The following is a 12,230-nucleotide window of genomic DNA, read 5'->3' on the forward strand; positions in this document are numbered from 1 at the left end:
AAACATCTTGGTTAGTTCCATCAAATGTTCTTTTCACATGTTTTTTCCGATTGTTTAGCTGAATTTTATTTCCCGAAACGTTTTAATGATTCAAAGGATCCCTATTGCTCGAAGTAAAATTTCTTCCGCACCTTTTGGTCTTTTTCCAGGTAAGTCCTTTCTAGAGGAGAAAAATTGCTTCCATGCATCAGCTGCAGTGTACATGGTCCACACAATGTATTTCTACGTCTTTTATTTCCCTGACATTTTTACAATCACTGTCAGCAAAATTTAACCAGCAAACAAACTTGCGCCATGGATGCATATGTATCACTCCACTTACCAATACCGTCAAAACAGTTCTGGACTTGAATCAAATACAAGAAAAGTGTTAAAATATAGAGTGGCACCACTTAGAAGAAATGGGAAATTAGAATCTGATTCAATTAATAAGGCAAATAAAATGTATACTAAATTTAGTGTATACTAAATTATCGATATCTTGACGACTACAGATCATATCACTCAGTAAATGGGAATTTGACAAGAAATAACACATGATAGATCTATACACATGGAAAAAGATATTGCAACAACAAATTGAAATTCAAATTTAAAAAACTCTTAATTTTTTGTGATATAATTTGTTGAAATAGAACTGGTTAAACATTATTTAAATATCACCTGAGTTTAATCAATAAATATCGACTCTATAAGTTCTGCACATGCAGCTACTGTACTAGTAAACAATAAAACAGATGTTTTTATCCTCATTGTTTTCAACACTTTAAATAACCAAGTTTATACAGTTATGTGATTGACACTTTGTAATTAGTCATCCACAACTCATAACTGCAGCAAGATGGCAGATAATCTGCATGAGAGAAGCAGGTATGTCGCTGCACGTATTGTTGGTCATCACCATTCCACTATAAGTCGTTTTGGGAGTAAAAATCAGGCAACAAACGATGTTAAAGACCTTCCGAGACCAAGAATACCCCCTATAACATCTGCTAGGGAAAATCAAGCATAATGAAGGATGTTCAGAAGGAAACCCATTGCAAGCAATACAATCCTAAAAGAGAGATTAATGACCATACTGGAGTTTTTAAACAAGAACTGTTCGAGATCGGCTCATCGCTACTGGTTATCGACCACTGGTTAAGACCATTTCGGGGACCTTTGCCTACGAACAGACACACAGTTGCCCGTATCCAATATAGTGCAGAGCTCGCCAAAGTTGGAAGTTAGCATCGTGGAGGAAGATCCATTGTTCCAATGGCATTCGGTTTATCTTCCTTGGCCCGATCGTAGCCCGAGTTTGAACCATATCGAGCATATATGGGACACTATTGGGCGTTAAGTGCACGAAAGGACACCCCGGTTCAAACACGTCATGAAATAAACAATACCCTTCGCCAGGAATGGTTGCTGCTACCTTAGCAACAGAGTAGTCGATTATGGCAGGAATCAGAAGACGTTAAGATGCGGTTATCCGTTTGAATGGGGGCTGCGCACAAAGTACTGATTCTTTGGTGTATAACGATCAACCATGATGTGAACAATCATCTAAAGATTAATTTTGGAATGTCTGACATTGTAAAGTTCGACTACAGTAAAAGTTGTAAAATGCATTTTTTTTTGTACATTTCCATACATTTTTGGATCGTTTTAATGCCAACATTTTTTTTGCCCCCCCCCCCCCCCCTTTCAGATTTATTTATTTCTGTTTGCTTGAGTTTTTAGTCAGTTGTGATGTCCGTGTACCAAATTTTGGCACCTGGATACAAATATCGTCTCATTTAGCTATTACTATAAACAATTGTCATACAAGTTGGAGGCTAAGTTAGATATTAAACCAAGTTAACCCATCATTTTCTTCAGAAACTTTAGATTTAGTCAGTTATTATTGACTTCCACGTTTTGAATTTACCGAGCATTTCGGTATTTTGCTTATACATTATTTTACAATTTTTCAATGTTGAAAGGAAAGATGCTCGACGATTGTCCGACGCGAATTGCAATTTTTACACCAGCATATATATTGTTCAGAAATACATACATGCAACTGCAAACTACAGGCCAAAATTTCTAAAATGTATCAATGCAAGATAATAAAAAAAAAAATTCGCCAGAAAAAAAGCAGATGTGATTTACATTGTATACCTTATCACGCTTAAAGATGTCTTCAGGAGTAAAAGAGGCTAAATCCTGACCAATATCTTAGCTCAATTTTTTTTCTTATTTTCGTTTTAGAAGATTGATTTCAATTTTGATGTACAGAAAGATTGATATATTGAGTTAAGGAATCTACGAAAAAAATAATTTTAATTTAAAAACTTTACCAGACCAACATCAGGTTTTCATTTACTAATGTCCTGATCGATATGAAAATGCTGTTAACTTTTGTTTTATGATTGAAAAGGATGACTTCAAATTTGGTTTCAAGAACGATTATAAAAAACAGGCACTTGACTCAGAATATTTTTTTCTATAGAACTTAACGTGACCAACGTCGACTTTGCACTTGACTATTGTTTTACACAAAATGAAAATGTCAAAATACTTTTTATATGACAATATATGTGGGATGGGTTTGACTGTAGTGAGACTTTTTGCATGCAGACAATACTGTTGTCTATTTGATCACATCCAACGACAGATACAAACTGTAAAAATATCTGGTTAAACTAGCTATAGAGGGGGGGGGGGGGAGACGTTCAATGGTTGTGTTGATTGGATTGTGATTTAATAGATATTTCCAAATTATAAACAAACAAAAGTACATGGAAATGTTCAGTGTAAAACAATTTCACAGATGGTCATTAATTATTTGGCTCCAATTTACTTGGTACATTTCCTGTCACGTGTCCCAGGCCAGTCTCGTGGCGGATTTATATATCACGTTAAAATATTTTTTCTAATAACATATTATGTTTTAATACTATCGAAAGTTTCATTTAAAAAAGAGAAAGGAAAGGAAATACTATTAAACATCTTCTCCTGTCATATGTATGACCGTTTTCCTTCTATTTATCAAATGAGTTTTTTTTTCGTGTTACCTTTTTCCAGCGAATAAAATTTATTACTATTTTCCGTTTACCTCAAATAGTCTATTAGTGAGTAATTTTTCACTCTGAATCCGATGTTTTGGAATTTTAGCAGTCACTTCATTTCAATGAATACAAACAAACAAAAAACAAATGTATTTTTTATATCAACAAAAAGTAAGTAGATGCATTTCAGACAGTAACCTTTTGTTAGCGGCTGTTTTATAATACCATGTAGCTGTCTATTCTTTATAAAATAAATGAATATTTTCTTAAACATTATTATAATATAATAATGAGTAAATATGATTGACACTCGTCTAGCGAAAGCAACTGTATTTTTTTAATTCTTATCGTCTATATTTTAATCGGACCTGCCCGACGGTTAAGCCAAATAATATTTTTATATATTAAATGCACCCCCCTTTTTTGCCTCCACATGCGCAATACAGAACCGGAAATAAACAGGTGCTTTTTTTACAATCTCAAACTCACAGGTGATGGAAAAGATCAGATGTTTATAAATAATTAACATTGAATTGGAATAACGTTTCATACAGAAAAAGAAAGAAATAAAAACACAAACGGTAAGCACGTCTTCAGTAATAATATAATCAAGGAAATTATGCAAGGTTCATACGACAAGCTAGGTTTGACAGGTACTATTTACAATACTGTCATTACAGTTCTTTTTCATCCTGGTTGTACTAAACATACATGTAGTAAAGGCTTTGCTACACACTTATTTAGTGTATGGCAAACAAAGCTGCAGATTTCATAGATCTATGTTTTGGGTTGTAAATATAGGAGGGTGGTAATGGGTGTACCTTCATGACAAATAAGGTTAAAAATTCTTGCCAAATGATGTTAACGGTAATTTTTGGTGCATGACGATAAAATATGCACATTCTTTTAGACGATAAAAAAAAATTGAAGGATTTTGACGAATCTTTTCAAAAAATAACGTAACGATAATTATTTGAGACCTCTGAAGAATCACGATAAGGATATTTTGACTAATCACGGTATATTTTTAATCAATTTGATGCTAACGGTAGCCGAAAATGGCAGTTTGACGCCTGACGGTAAAGGCCATTACTACCCACATATAAGTCAGTCAACTGGTATGCAGTTAATAACAGACGATTTGCACAATGTATAACGCATATACCAGTTGGGCCTAAATTAAAATATTGTTTGTTTGCCCTTTTCCGACCCTATATTTTGAAACAGGGTAGGTAGGTAGGTAAAATATTTTATTTTTTTCCCAAAAAAAATATTTTGACTCGGTATATTTTTTGTCATGGGTAGGCAGGTAGGTATAATATTTTATTTAATAGATACAAAATCTGCATAATGTCATTTTTGTCTGTTTCGCTTTTGCAAATAAGTTTTCTGGGACTATTAGTTTTGAAAAAAAAATTCGCCTAGAATGTGTAGCTAATTCATATGCACTACTATTTTGTTTTCAAATATCAAAATATAGAGCCGTGTCGCATATTTTCAACGTTTATATGCCTGGAACTTTTGAAGAGTTTGAACTTGCACTTATATTCTGTACTACGTACATTGTACTGTCACGGAATAGAAGATCCTTCATAATATAAGTCCCAAATGGAAACAATATTCTGGAATATTATTTCCACTGGAATAAATATTACAGAAAATTTTCCTAACCTGCTAACGGAATAAATGATATAGACTATTTGTTCCAACAGGAACAGATGATATGGCATTGTTTATAACAAAGTTTCCATTGGAACTTCTGTTAGGTGGAAAAAATATACGTTGACAGTATATACCTAAAGGGTAAGATATGTCTGGGCAGACATACATTACTAGTAGAAAAAGTCCCTAGAGTGTTTAAAATTTCGTGTGTGCCTTTGTTTCCAATAAAAATGCTACAAGACTTAAAACTCAATTGTCACGTATTTTACATCGCATTTATAAATAATCTGTATGGAAAAATTGGCAATTTTACTGCCAAATATTCTCCACTTTACAGGCTTTTGTCACCTTTGGTTCATGTCGGATAAAAATAATATAGCGGCATCGTTAACATAATCATCCTGATCTGCTGATCACAAAAGGCCATCTCTACATAGAATACAACGTCCGTTTACAAAATAGTTAGTACACATGTTGATAATTTTGTATCAAACGAACTTTTTTTAAATGAACCCTGCTCTTTAGATATGTCATATGAAGGTACAGAGTAACGTACGTCATTTCATGATTTCAGAAAGCGTTCAACATTGATTTCAAACAAATGCTTTGAAACTTCAACTGTTCAAATGCAAGTGTTCATGTCAAATGCTCACGTGATACCAAATGGACTGGACCTTATACGTTAAAAAGATAAAACCCGAGGATTCCGATAAAAAAGTTTTGAGCGGGAAATACAAATATAAGATTTTTAGTAGGAACGAAAAATTAAAATAAAATATAATCTTGCTGGTAAATACAAATAAAAGATTTTCAGGCGGAACAAATTTATAGGGTCGGTCGGTAAAGGGCAAACAAACAATATTTTAATTTAAGCCTTGACTGTCAAATATTTATGCCCCAAAACATCTATAATACACGCTCCTGTGGTTCTTAGGATATCAATGCTAGTCTGTTAGTTTCTGTAAGGTGTCAAACGGTAATTTTCAGTTACCATCAAATTGGTTAAAATTTTATTGTGATTCATCAATATATCATTATCGTGATTGACATTTCATAAACATCTAATATAAACTTTGCCTGTATTTTTTTTGAATAAAGTCCTCAATTATCAAGATTATGGTAACATAATGTATCTTCATTTAAACATACTCAACATACACGTATTCACACTGTGTAAATTGTAAATAAACTTGAAATTGTTATGTTGTGGCCAAACTGGTTCTTGGGGTAAATAATTTTTTGACAAGATGACTTATACATTATGCATGTATAATTGTGCAACTAGATAAGATAAAATTAAACATCTTTGCATTTGACCTGTACTGTAATTCATGTTAAAACTTGGACCTTTCCTTATTTTAATTACATCAAGTAAACTTTTTAATTCCTGTGACTTGACTGTTAGTGTTGCTCTACACCAATTGCAACTAATTCAAAATTCTGACCAAATTGCAATTTGTTTTACAAAATCAAACTGTTCAACTGGTCAGAAATTTGAACTTACTGCTGTAGAAAACCACAGTCAAGTCATGAAAGTGCAAAGTGATATAATAAAACATACTTACAATCCTATAAGACTTTAACTCCACTTTAATGATGTTGTGACAGAATCAGTCTATCAGTTTGTACATGCAAGCTTTCATATAGTTTTTCTTTCGAAAAGTAGCTATATTCATAAGAATCAGACATGATGTGAATTAAAACATTTCATATTCAGTAAAATGTGTGTGAAATTGCAATATGTTTGTAGGAAGTTTCCATGGAGAGATATAATAATTTTTTTATTCAAAAAGTCATTACTCAAAAGAATAATGTTTTAGGTTATCTCCCCTGGAAACTTATAATCGACAGTGTACGCTTCAGGTTAACGTTTTTTGTCAAGGTAGTTTTTAATGAAGTCCAATCGTAGTACACATATCACCTATGATATGATCTTTCTAATATTGACCCCAATTTCACAGTCCACTGAACATAGGAAATGATAGTGCAAAGTGGGGCATCTGTGTACTAAGGACACATACATTGTACTTGTTTTTGTCTGTAGTTATGTCTAGATATTGTAGATAAAGATTAAGATGTGGAATATTTTGTATTTTGACTCTCACTCAGTTATCCAATTGAATTGTCACATAAAAAGATTGTAACGTAACGTCAAGTTTGTTAAAATGTTGGGTTTTTTTCATTGACAATTTGCAAGACATGTATGTAACACATTGTAATATGTACATGGACATGTATGTAACACATTGTAATATGTACATGGACATGTATATACATTTTAAGTTATTTCATAATAAAACTAATCATGCTAATTAGGGACTTCTACCATGTTTAATACCTGTATGAAGATGCTTTACATTTGCAAAAGTGGGTTTAGTACTTTACCACAGAAATCTCAACTTATGGTACGATAATTTATACAAATGTATCATGTTTCATGCTTACACCTTAAATTAGTCTGTCAACACCAGCTCATTTAAACAGTTAACTAGTCATTGGTCATTGATTTCAAGTTCATTGTCTTGTGGTTTGTCAAAGATTTAGATGATGACCATTTAATTATCATATTTATAATTTGTTCGTGTGATTCATGTGATCATGAAATTTAAGAAGATGATTATAAACAAACTTCACGTCATTTTTTTTTTTAATCATCTTAAAACGTATACTTTTACAGTGTCAAATGTTATTTATCCTAGAACTGGTGAATAAAAATCTATTACAGCTAATTTTCTAATGCTTGTATAGTCCAACTTTGGTTAGCTTACTTGCTTTGATTGTATATAATGTACAAATCATTGTCAAATGTAATTGGGATAACATACAATCAAATTTAAATATAACATATACAAATATGCCTTATATACTGTTTGAAATGGCAATATTAATGGCAAAACTTGAGCAAACCTTCATACAAACATGACAAACAAAGCAAGCAAGCCTATGAAAGTTGGACTATTCATGCATTAGGAAATTAGCTCTAATTTGCATACAATTTTAAGATGTTTGAGATATAAGGTTTCCTTATATATACATGTTTATAACTTGAAATGTATGTTTTATAATGATGAAATGTAAATAAAATAAGAGATAACAACTAGATCAAAGAGTAGAAAACAGCTCAGGCAGCCAGGCCACCAATGGGTATTCAACACAGCAAAAAAATCTCCATGTACACAATGTACAATGTATTAAAAAATCTCAGATTTTTACTAGACCATGTAAACCTGAATTATGGAATAGTTAGCAAATACTAGGCTTGCTACTTTGTACATGTACATTTGGGTCTGCTAATGTTTTAAACATTTTATTAATAATTATGATTTCATTATAATTTTCATTCAAATTAATCATGTTTGAATCCAAATGACTAAATAAGTTTTAATATATAATATCTTGACTGCAAATTTCATATCACTTCAGAGTTAGAGGTTAAATTACAACAGGGCAAATGTTTGTATACAACAACTGTGTACACACGCAGAAACAAAATAAATAATGAATAAAGAAATCTTATAGTATTGTAAACAGTGGCATTTAAAAGATTTTTCAATATTATTGTGTCCATACATTGTCCACGTCAAATTTCTAGATCAGTAAGATTCTTTTACGATGTTAACAACAGATTTGTTAATTGACGGCTTAAGTTTAAAGTCAAATATGTATTGAATGTTTATCAATGTATATCATGTAAGTTTGAATATATGTAAATGCCAGTATCATCGTGACAAAGTGCTAAAATTTATAGTCGTAAATTGTGTCAGCTAATGCATGTAATATATCATATTTTCACATTTTTCTGTCGAAGTTTAGGGGCTCTCTCTAGAGATTCAGGCTTCTTCCACATATAATAGCTGACATTCACAAAATAACAAAATATTGCTGAAAGTGGCATTTAACACTTATCAATCAATCAGACAAAAATGTTTGAAAATATAACCTCCTTTTAACAGGTCATAATTTCATAGTATTTATCTGTGAAATATTGTCTTAATTCACACAAAATAAAACCTCCCTTTAACAAGACAAAATTCCATAGCATTCATCTGTGAAATACATGTATTGTCTTTATACAGACAAAATTTCGCTATGATAATTTGTCCTTCTCTGGACATTTTTCCACAGACGAGGACAATATTTCATGATACATGCAATTGTCTTGTGGTACAATATTTCATAAGACAATATTTTGATTTACAATAACACATTCTTTTATAGCATCTGCTGGGCTGTGATTTTGGAATTCATTGAGGTATTTATTAGAAGATTTAGCATCCTCAAGTCAAAAGAGATAGATAAGTTCGTAAAAATACACATTCCACATTGATGTGCAAATTGTGAAGGCCCGTGTTCAATAGTGAATCATTATTTTACATGATTGTTTTTTAAAATCATAAGTCTTGGTGTCCAACAATTTGTCCATGTTAAATTTATAAATAATATTTACATTCTTTAAAAGCTGATTTGTTAATTGACGTATTAAAAAGCTTGTGTCAAAAGAGAGTCAATGTAGGTAAAGTTGTGGGTGGGTGGGTGAGCTTAAAGAATCATGATGGAGTGTTAAATTCATTATGATATTGTATCATGTGTATATAGACCAATGTATCAGGTTTTACAAGGATGTTTTGAATAACAATTGTTATTTGATATACGTTTGTCAACAATCTGATTAGGCCAAATGAAAATATATGTGTGGTTACAGTAACCCTACCGTCCCTACTTTTTCGTCTTAAAAATAGCCTACCCTTAACATTTTATTGTCATTTTTGTCGAGCCTTCGACTTTAGTCGAAAAAGCGAGACTAAGCGATCCTACATTCCGTCGGCGTCGTCGTCGGCGGCGTCCACAAATATTCACTCTGTGGTTAAAGTTTTTGAAATTTTAATAACTTTCTTAAACTATACTGGATTTCTACCAAACTTGGACAGAAGCTTGTTTATGATCATAAGAAAGTATCCAGAAGTAAATTTGTAAAAATAAAATTCTATTTTTTCCGTATTTTACTTATGAATGGACTTAGTTTTTCTGCAAGGAAACATTACATTCACTCTGTGGTTAAAGTTTTTAGAATTTTAATAAGTTTCATAAAATATCCATGATTTGTACCAAACTTGGACAGAAGCTTGTTTATGATCAAGAAAGTATCAAGAAGAAAATTTTGTAAAAATAAATTTCCACTTTTCCGTATTTTACTATAAATGGACTTTTTGCCAGAAACAAAACATTTACTCTGTGGTTTAAGTTTTAAAATTTTTTATAACGTTCCTAAACCAGGGGTTAAAAAATGTTGTTACAGCTAACTAGCACAGGACTTATTGGCAGCAGGATTTTACTAGCCCTGTTTGAAGAACTGCTAGCCCATCAAAACCGACCTGCTAGCCCATGTGTGCCTTACAAATCAGAGTTTGCTGCATAATACAGGGTGGGTGTCATGTTTTGAAGGGGACATTATACACTGTATTAAACTAGTTCATTTTTATCCGTTGTAGTACTATGGGTCATTAAATATTTTCTGGCAGAGAAAACATGTTCATTGGTTTTATCGTGTGAAATAAGTGGTTTAATTATTATATTTGTTGTCCACACATACAAGGGAGACCTTTTATTGACGTGCTCGGGGAAACACTGGCAATATTCGCAGAACATGGTCTCGGATTTTCATCCCAGCGCCACAGCCGACCTTACCTAGAGGAATCTTTCTGTCCATGTCACTAGATATGTTCTTTTCCGCTTTTCCCTATCGTTTTTACATTTTTTTGGGATGAATTTTCAGCCTCATTAAGTATCCCTTTCATCTACTGATTTTTGCTTTGAAACTGACGAAGTAAATCAGGTGCCCCCCGTTCTAAAATGTTTTGAAATATATATTTTGTTGTATTGTTTCGTGTTCAACAGTTGTCCGACAAGACCAATACATAATAACCAGTACCTTTAATTGAAATCTCGACAAAGGCAATTATGTACAATACCCCCTGTACTGAGAAAATGATATTGGAAGTATGAGATATTGCGATCAATAGATGATTCCTGGCCACCCTGAGTTATTTGTTCTATTTTTAAAACATGTAACTGTACAACAGGGTTGCATTCAATATTGTAGCGGCTACGTAGTGCTACATAGATTTTTGTCTACTGAACGAGTAGCTAGCCTAGCTGCTATCAATATCTATGTTGCAGCTAGGCTAGCTACACGTTCAATAGTCATAAATCTGCATATCCCTAAGTAGCCACTACGATATTGAACGCAACCCTGGACCTGTACAAACCCAAATCCGGGATGACGTAATTGAATCTGATTTGCTAAGATAGAATAGGGATGAAGGGATTTTCCACTATCTATTTTGGAAAAGCCAAGAATTTTTTGTTACTAGTCCGTCGGGCATATTGGGTTAAAAGTTTAGATTGCCTGAGGCGTAAATGCTCTAGTCCCGGGCGTCGGGTTAGTGGATTTTTTAAACCCTGTAAACTATCCTGGATTTCTACCGAACTTGGACAAAAGCTTGTTTCTGATCATAAGATATTATTCAGAAGTAAATTTTGTAAAAAAAAAATCCACTTTTTCTGTATTTTACTTATAAATGGACTTAGTTTTTCTTCCAGTTAACATTACATACAGTCTGCAGTTAAAGTTTATAAAACATTTATTAGATTCATAAACTATCCTGGATTTTTACCAAACTTGGAAGCTTCTTTCAATCAAAAGACAGAATCGAGATGGAAATTTTTATTGATGTTTTCCCTCATTTTTGTTGAGTCTGCGATTAACAGCAAAAGTAGGCGAGACACTGGGTTCCGCGGAACCCTTACTAATTTTTAGCTCACCTGGCCCAAAGGGCCAAGTGAGCTTTTCTCATCACTTGGCGTCCGGCGTCCGTCGTCGTCGTCGTCGTCCTGCGTCCGGCGTTAACTTTTACAAAAATCTTCTCCTCTGAAACTACTAGGCCAAATTTAACCAAACTTGGCCACAATCATCATTGGGGTATCTAGTTTAAAAATTGTGTCCGGTGACCCCGCCAACTAACCAAGATGGCCGCCATGGCTATAAATAGAACATAGGGGTAAAATGCAGTTTTTGGCTTATAACTCAAAAACCAAAGCATTTAGGGCAAATCTGACATGGGGTAATATTGTTAATCAGGTTAAGATCTATCTGCCCTGAAATTTTCAGATGAATCTGACATTCCGTTGTTAGGTTGCTGCCCCTGAATTGGTAATTTTAAGGAAATTTTGTTGTTTTTGGTTATTATCTTGAATATTATTTCAGATAGAGATAAACTGTAAAAGGCAATAATGTTCAGCAAAGTAAGATCTACAAATAAGTCAACATGACCAAAATGATCAGTTGACCACTTTAGGAGTTATTGCCCTTTATAGTCAATTTTTAACCATTTTTCGTAAATCTTAGTAATCTTTTAGAAAAATCTTCTCCTCTGAAACTGCTGGGCCAAATTATTTGAAACTTGGCCACAATCATCATTGGGGTATCTAGTTTAAAAATTGTGTCCGGTGACCCCGCCAACTAACCGAGATGAC

At 32.9% G+C, this 12,230-nt stretch overlaps 1 protein-coding gene across 1 annotated transcript in view; it reads left to right on the top strand.

Annotated features, from left to right (window-relative positions):
• The first annotated feature begins 3,477 nt into the window (after positions 1-3,477).
• Positions 3,478-12,230, top strand: part of LOC139499021 (rho GTPase-activating protein 18-like) — a 39,453-nt gene continuing 30,700 nt past the window's right edge. The window contains exon 1 of the mRNA XM_071287686.1: positions 3,478-3,616. The gene's annotated coding sequence lies outside the window, so the exon portion shown is untranslated. The remainder of the gene's footprint in view (positions 3,617-12,230) is intronic.

Source organism: Mytilus edulis, chromosome 12 (genome assembly GCF_963676685.1).
Source record: "Mytilus edulis chromosome 12, xbMytEdul2.2, whole genome shotgun sequence".
Taxonomy (NCBI): domain Eukaryota; kingdom Metazoa; phylum Mollusca; class Bivalvia; order Mytilida; family Mytilidae; genus Mytilus; species Mytilus edulis.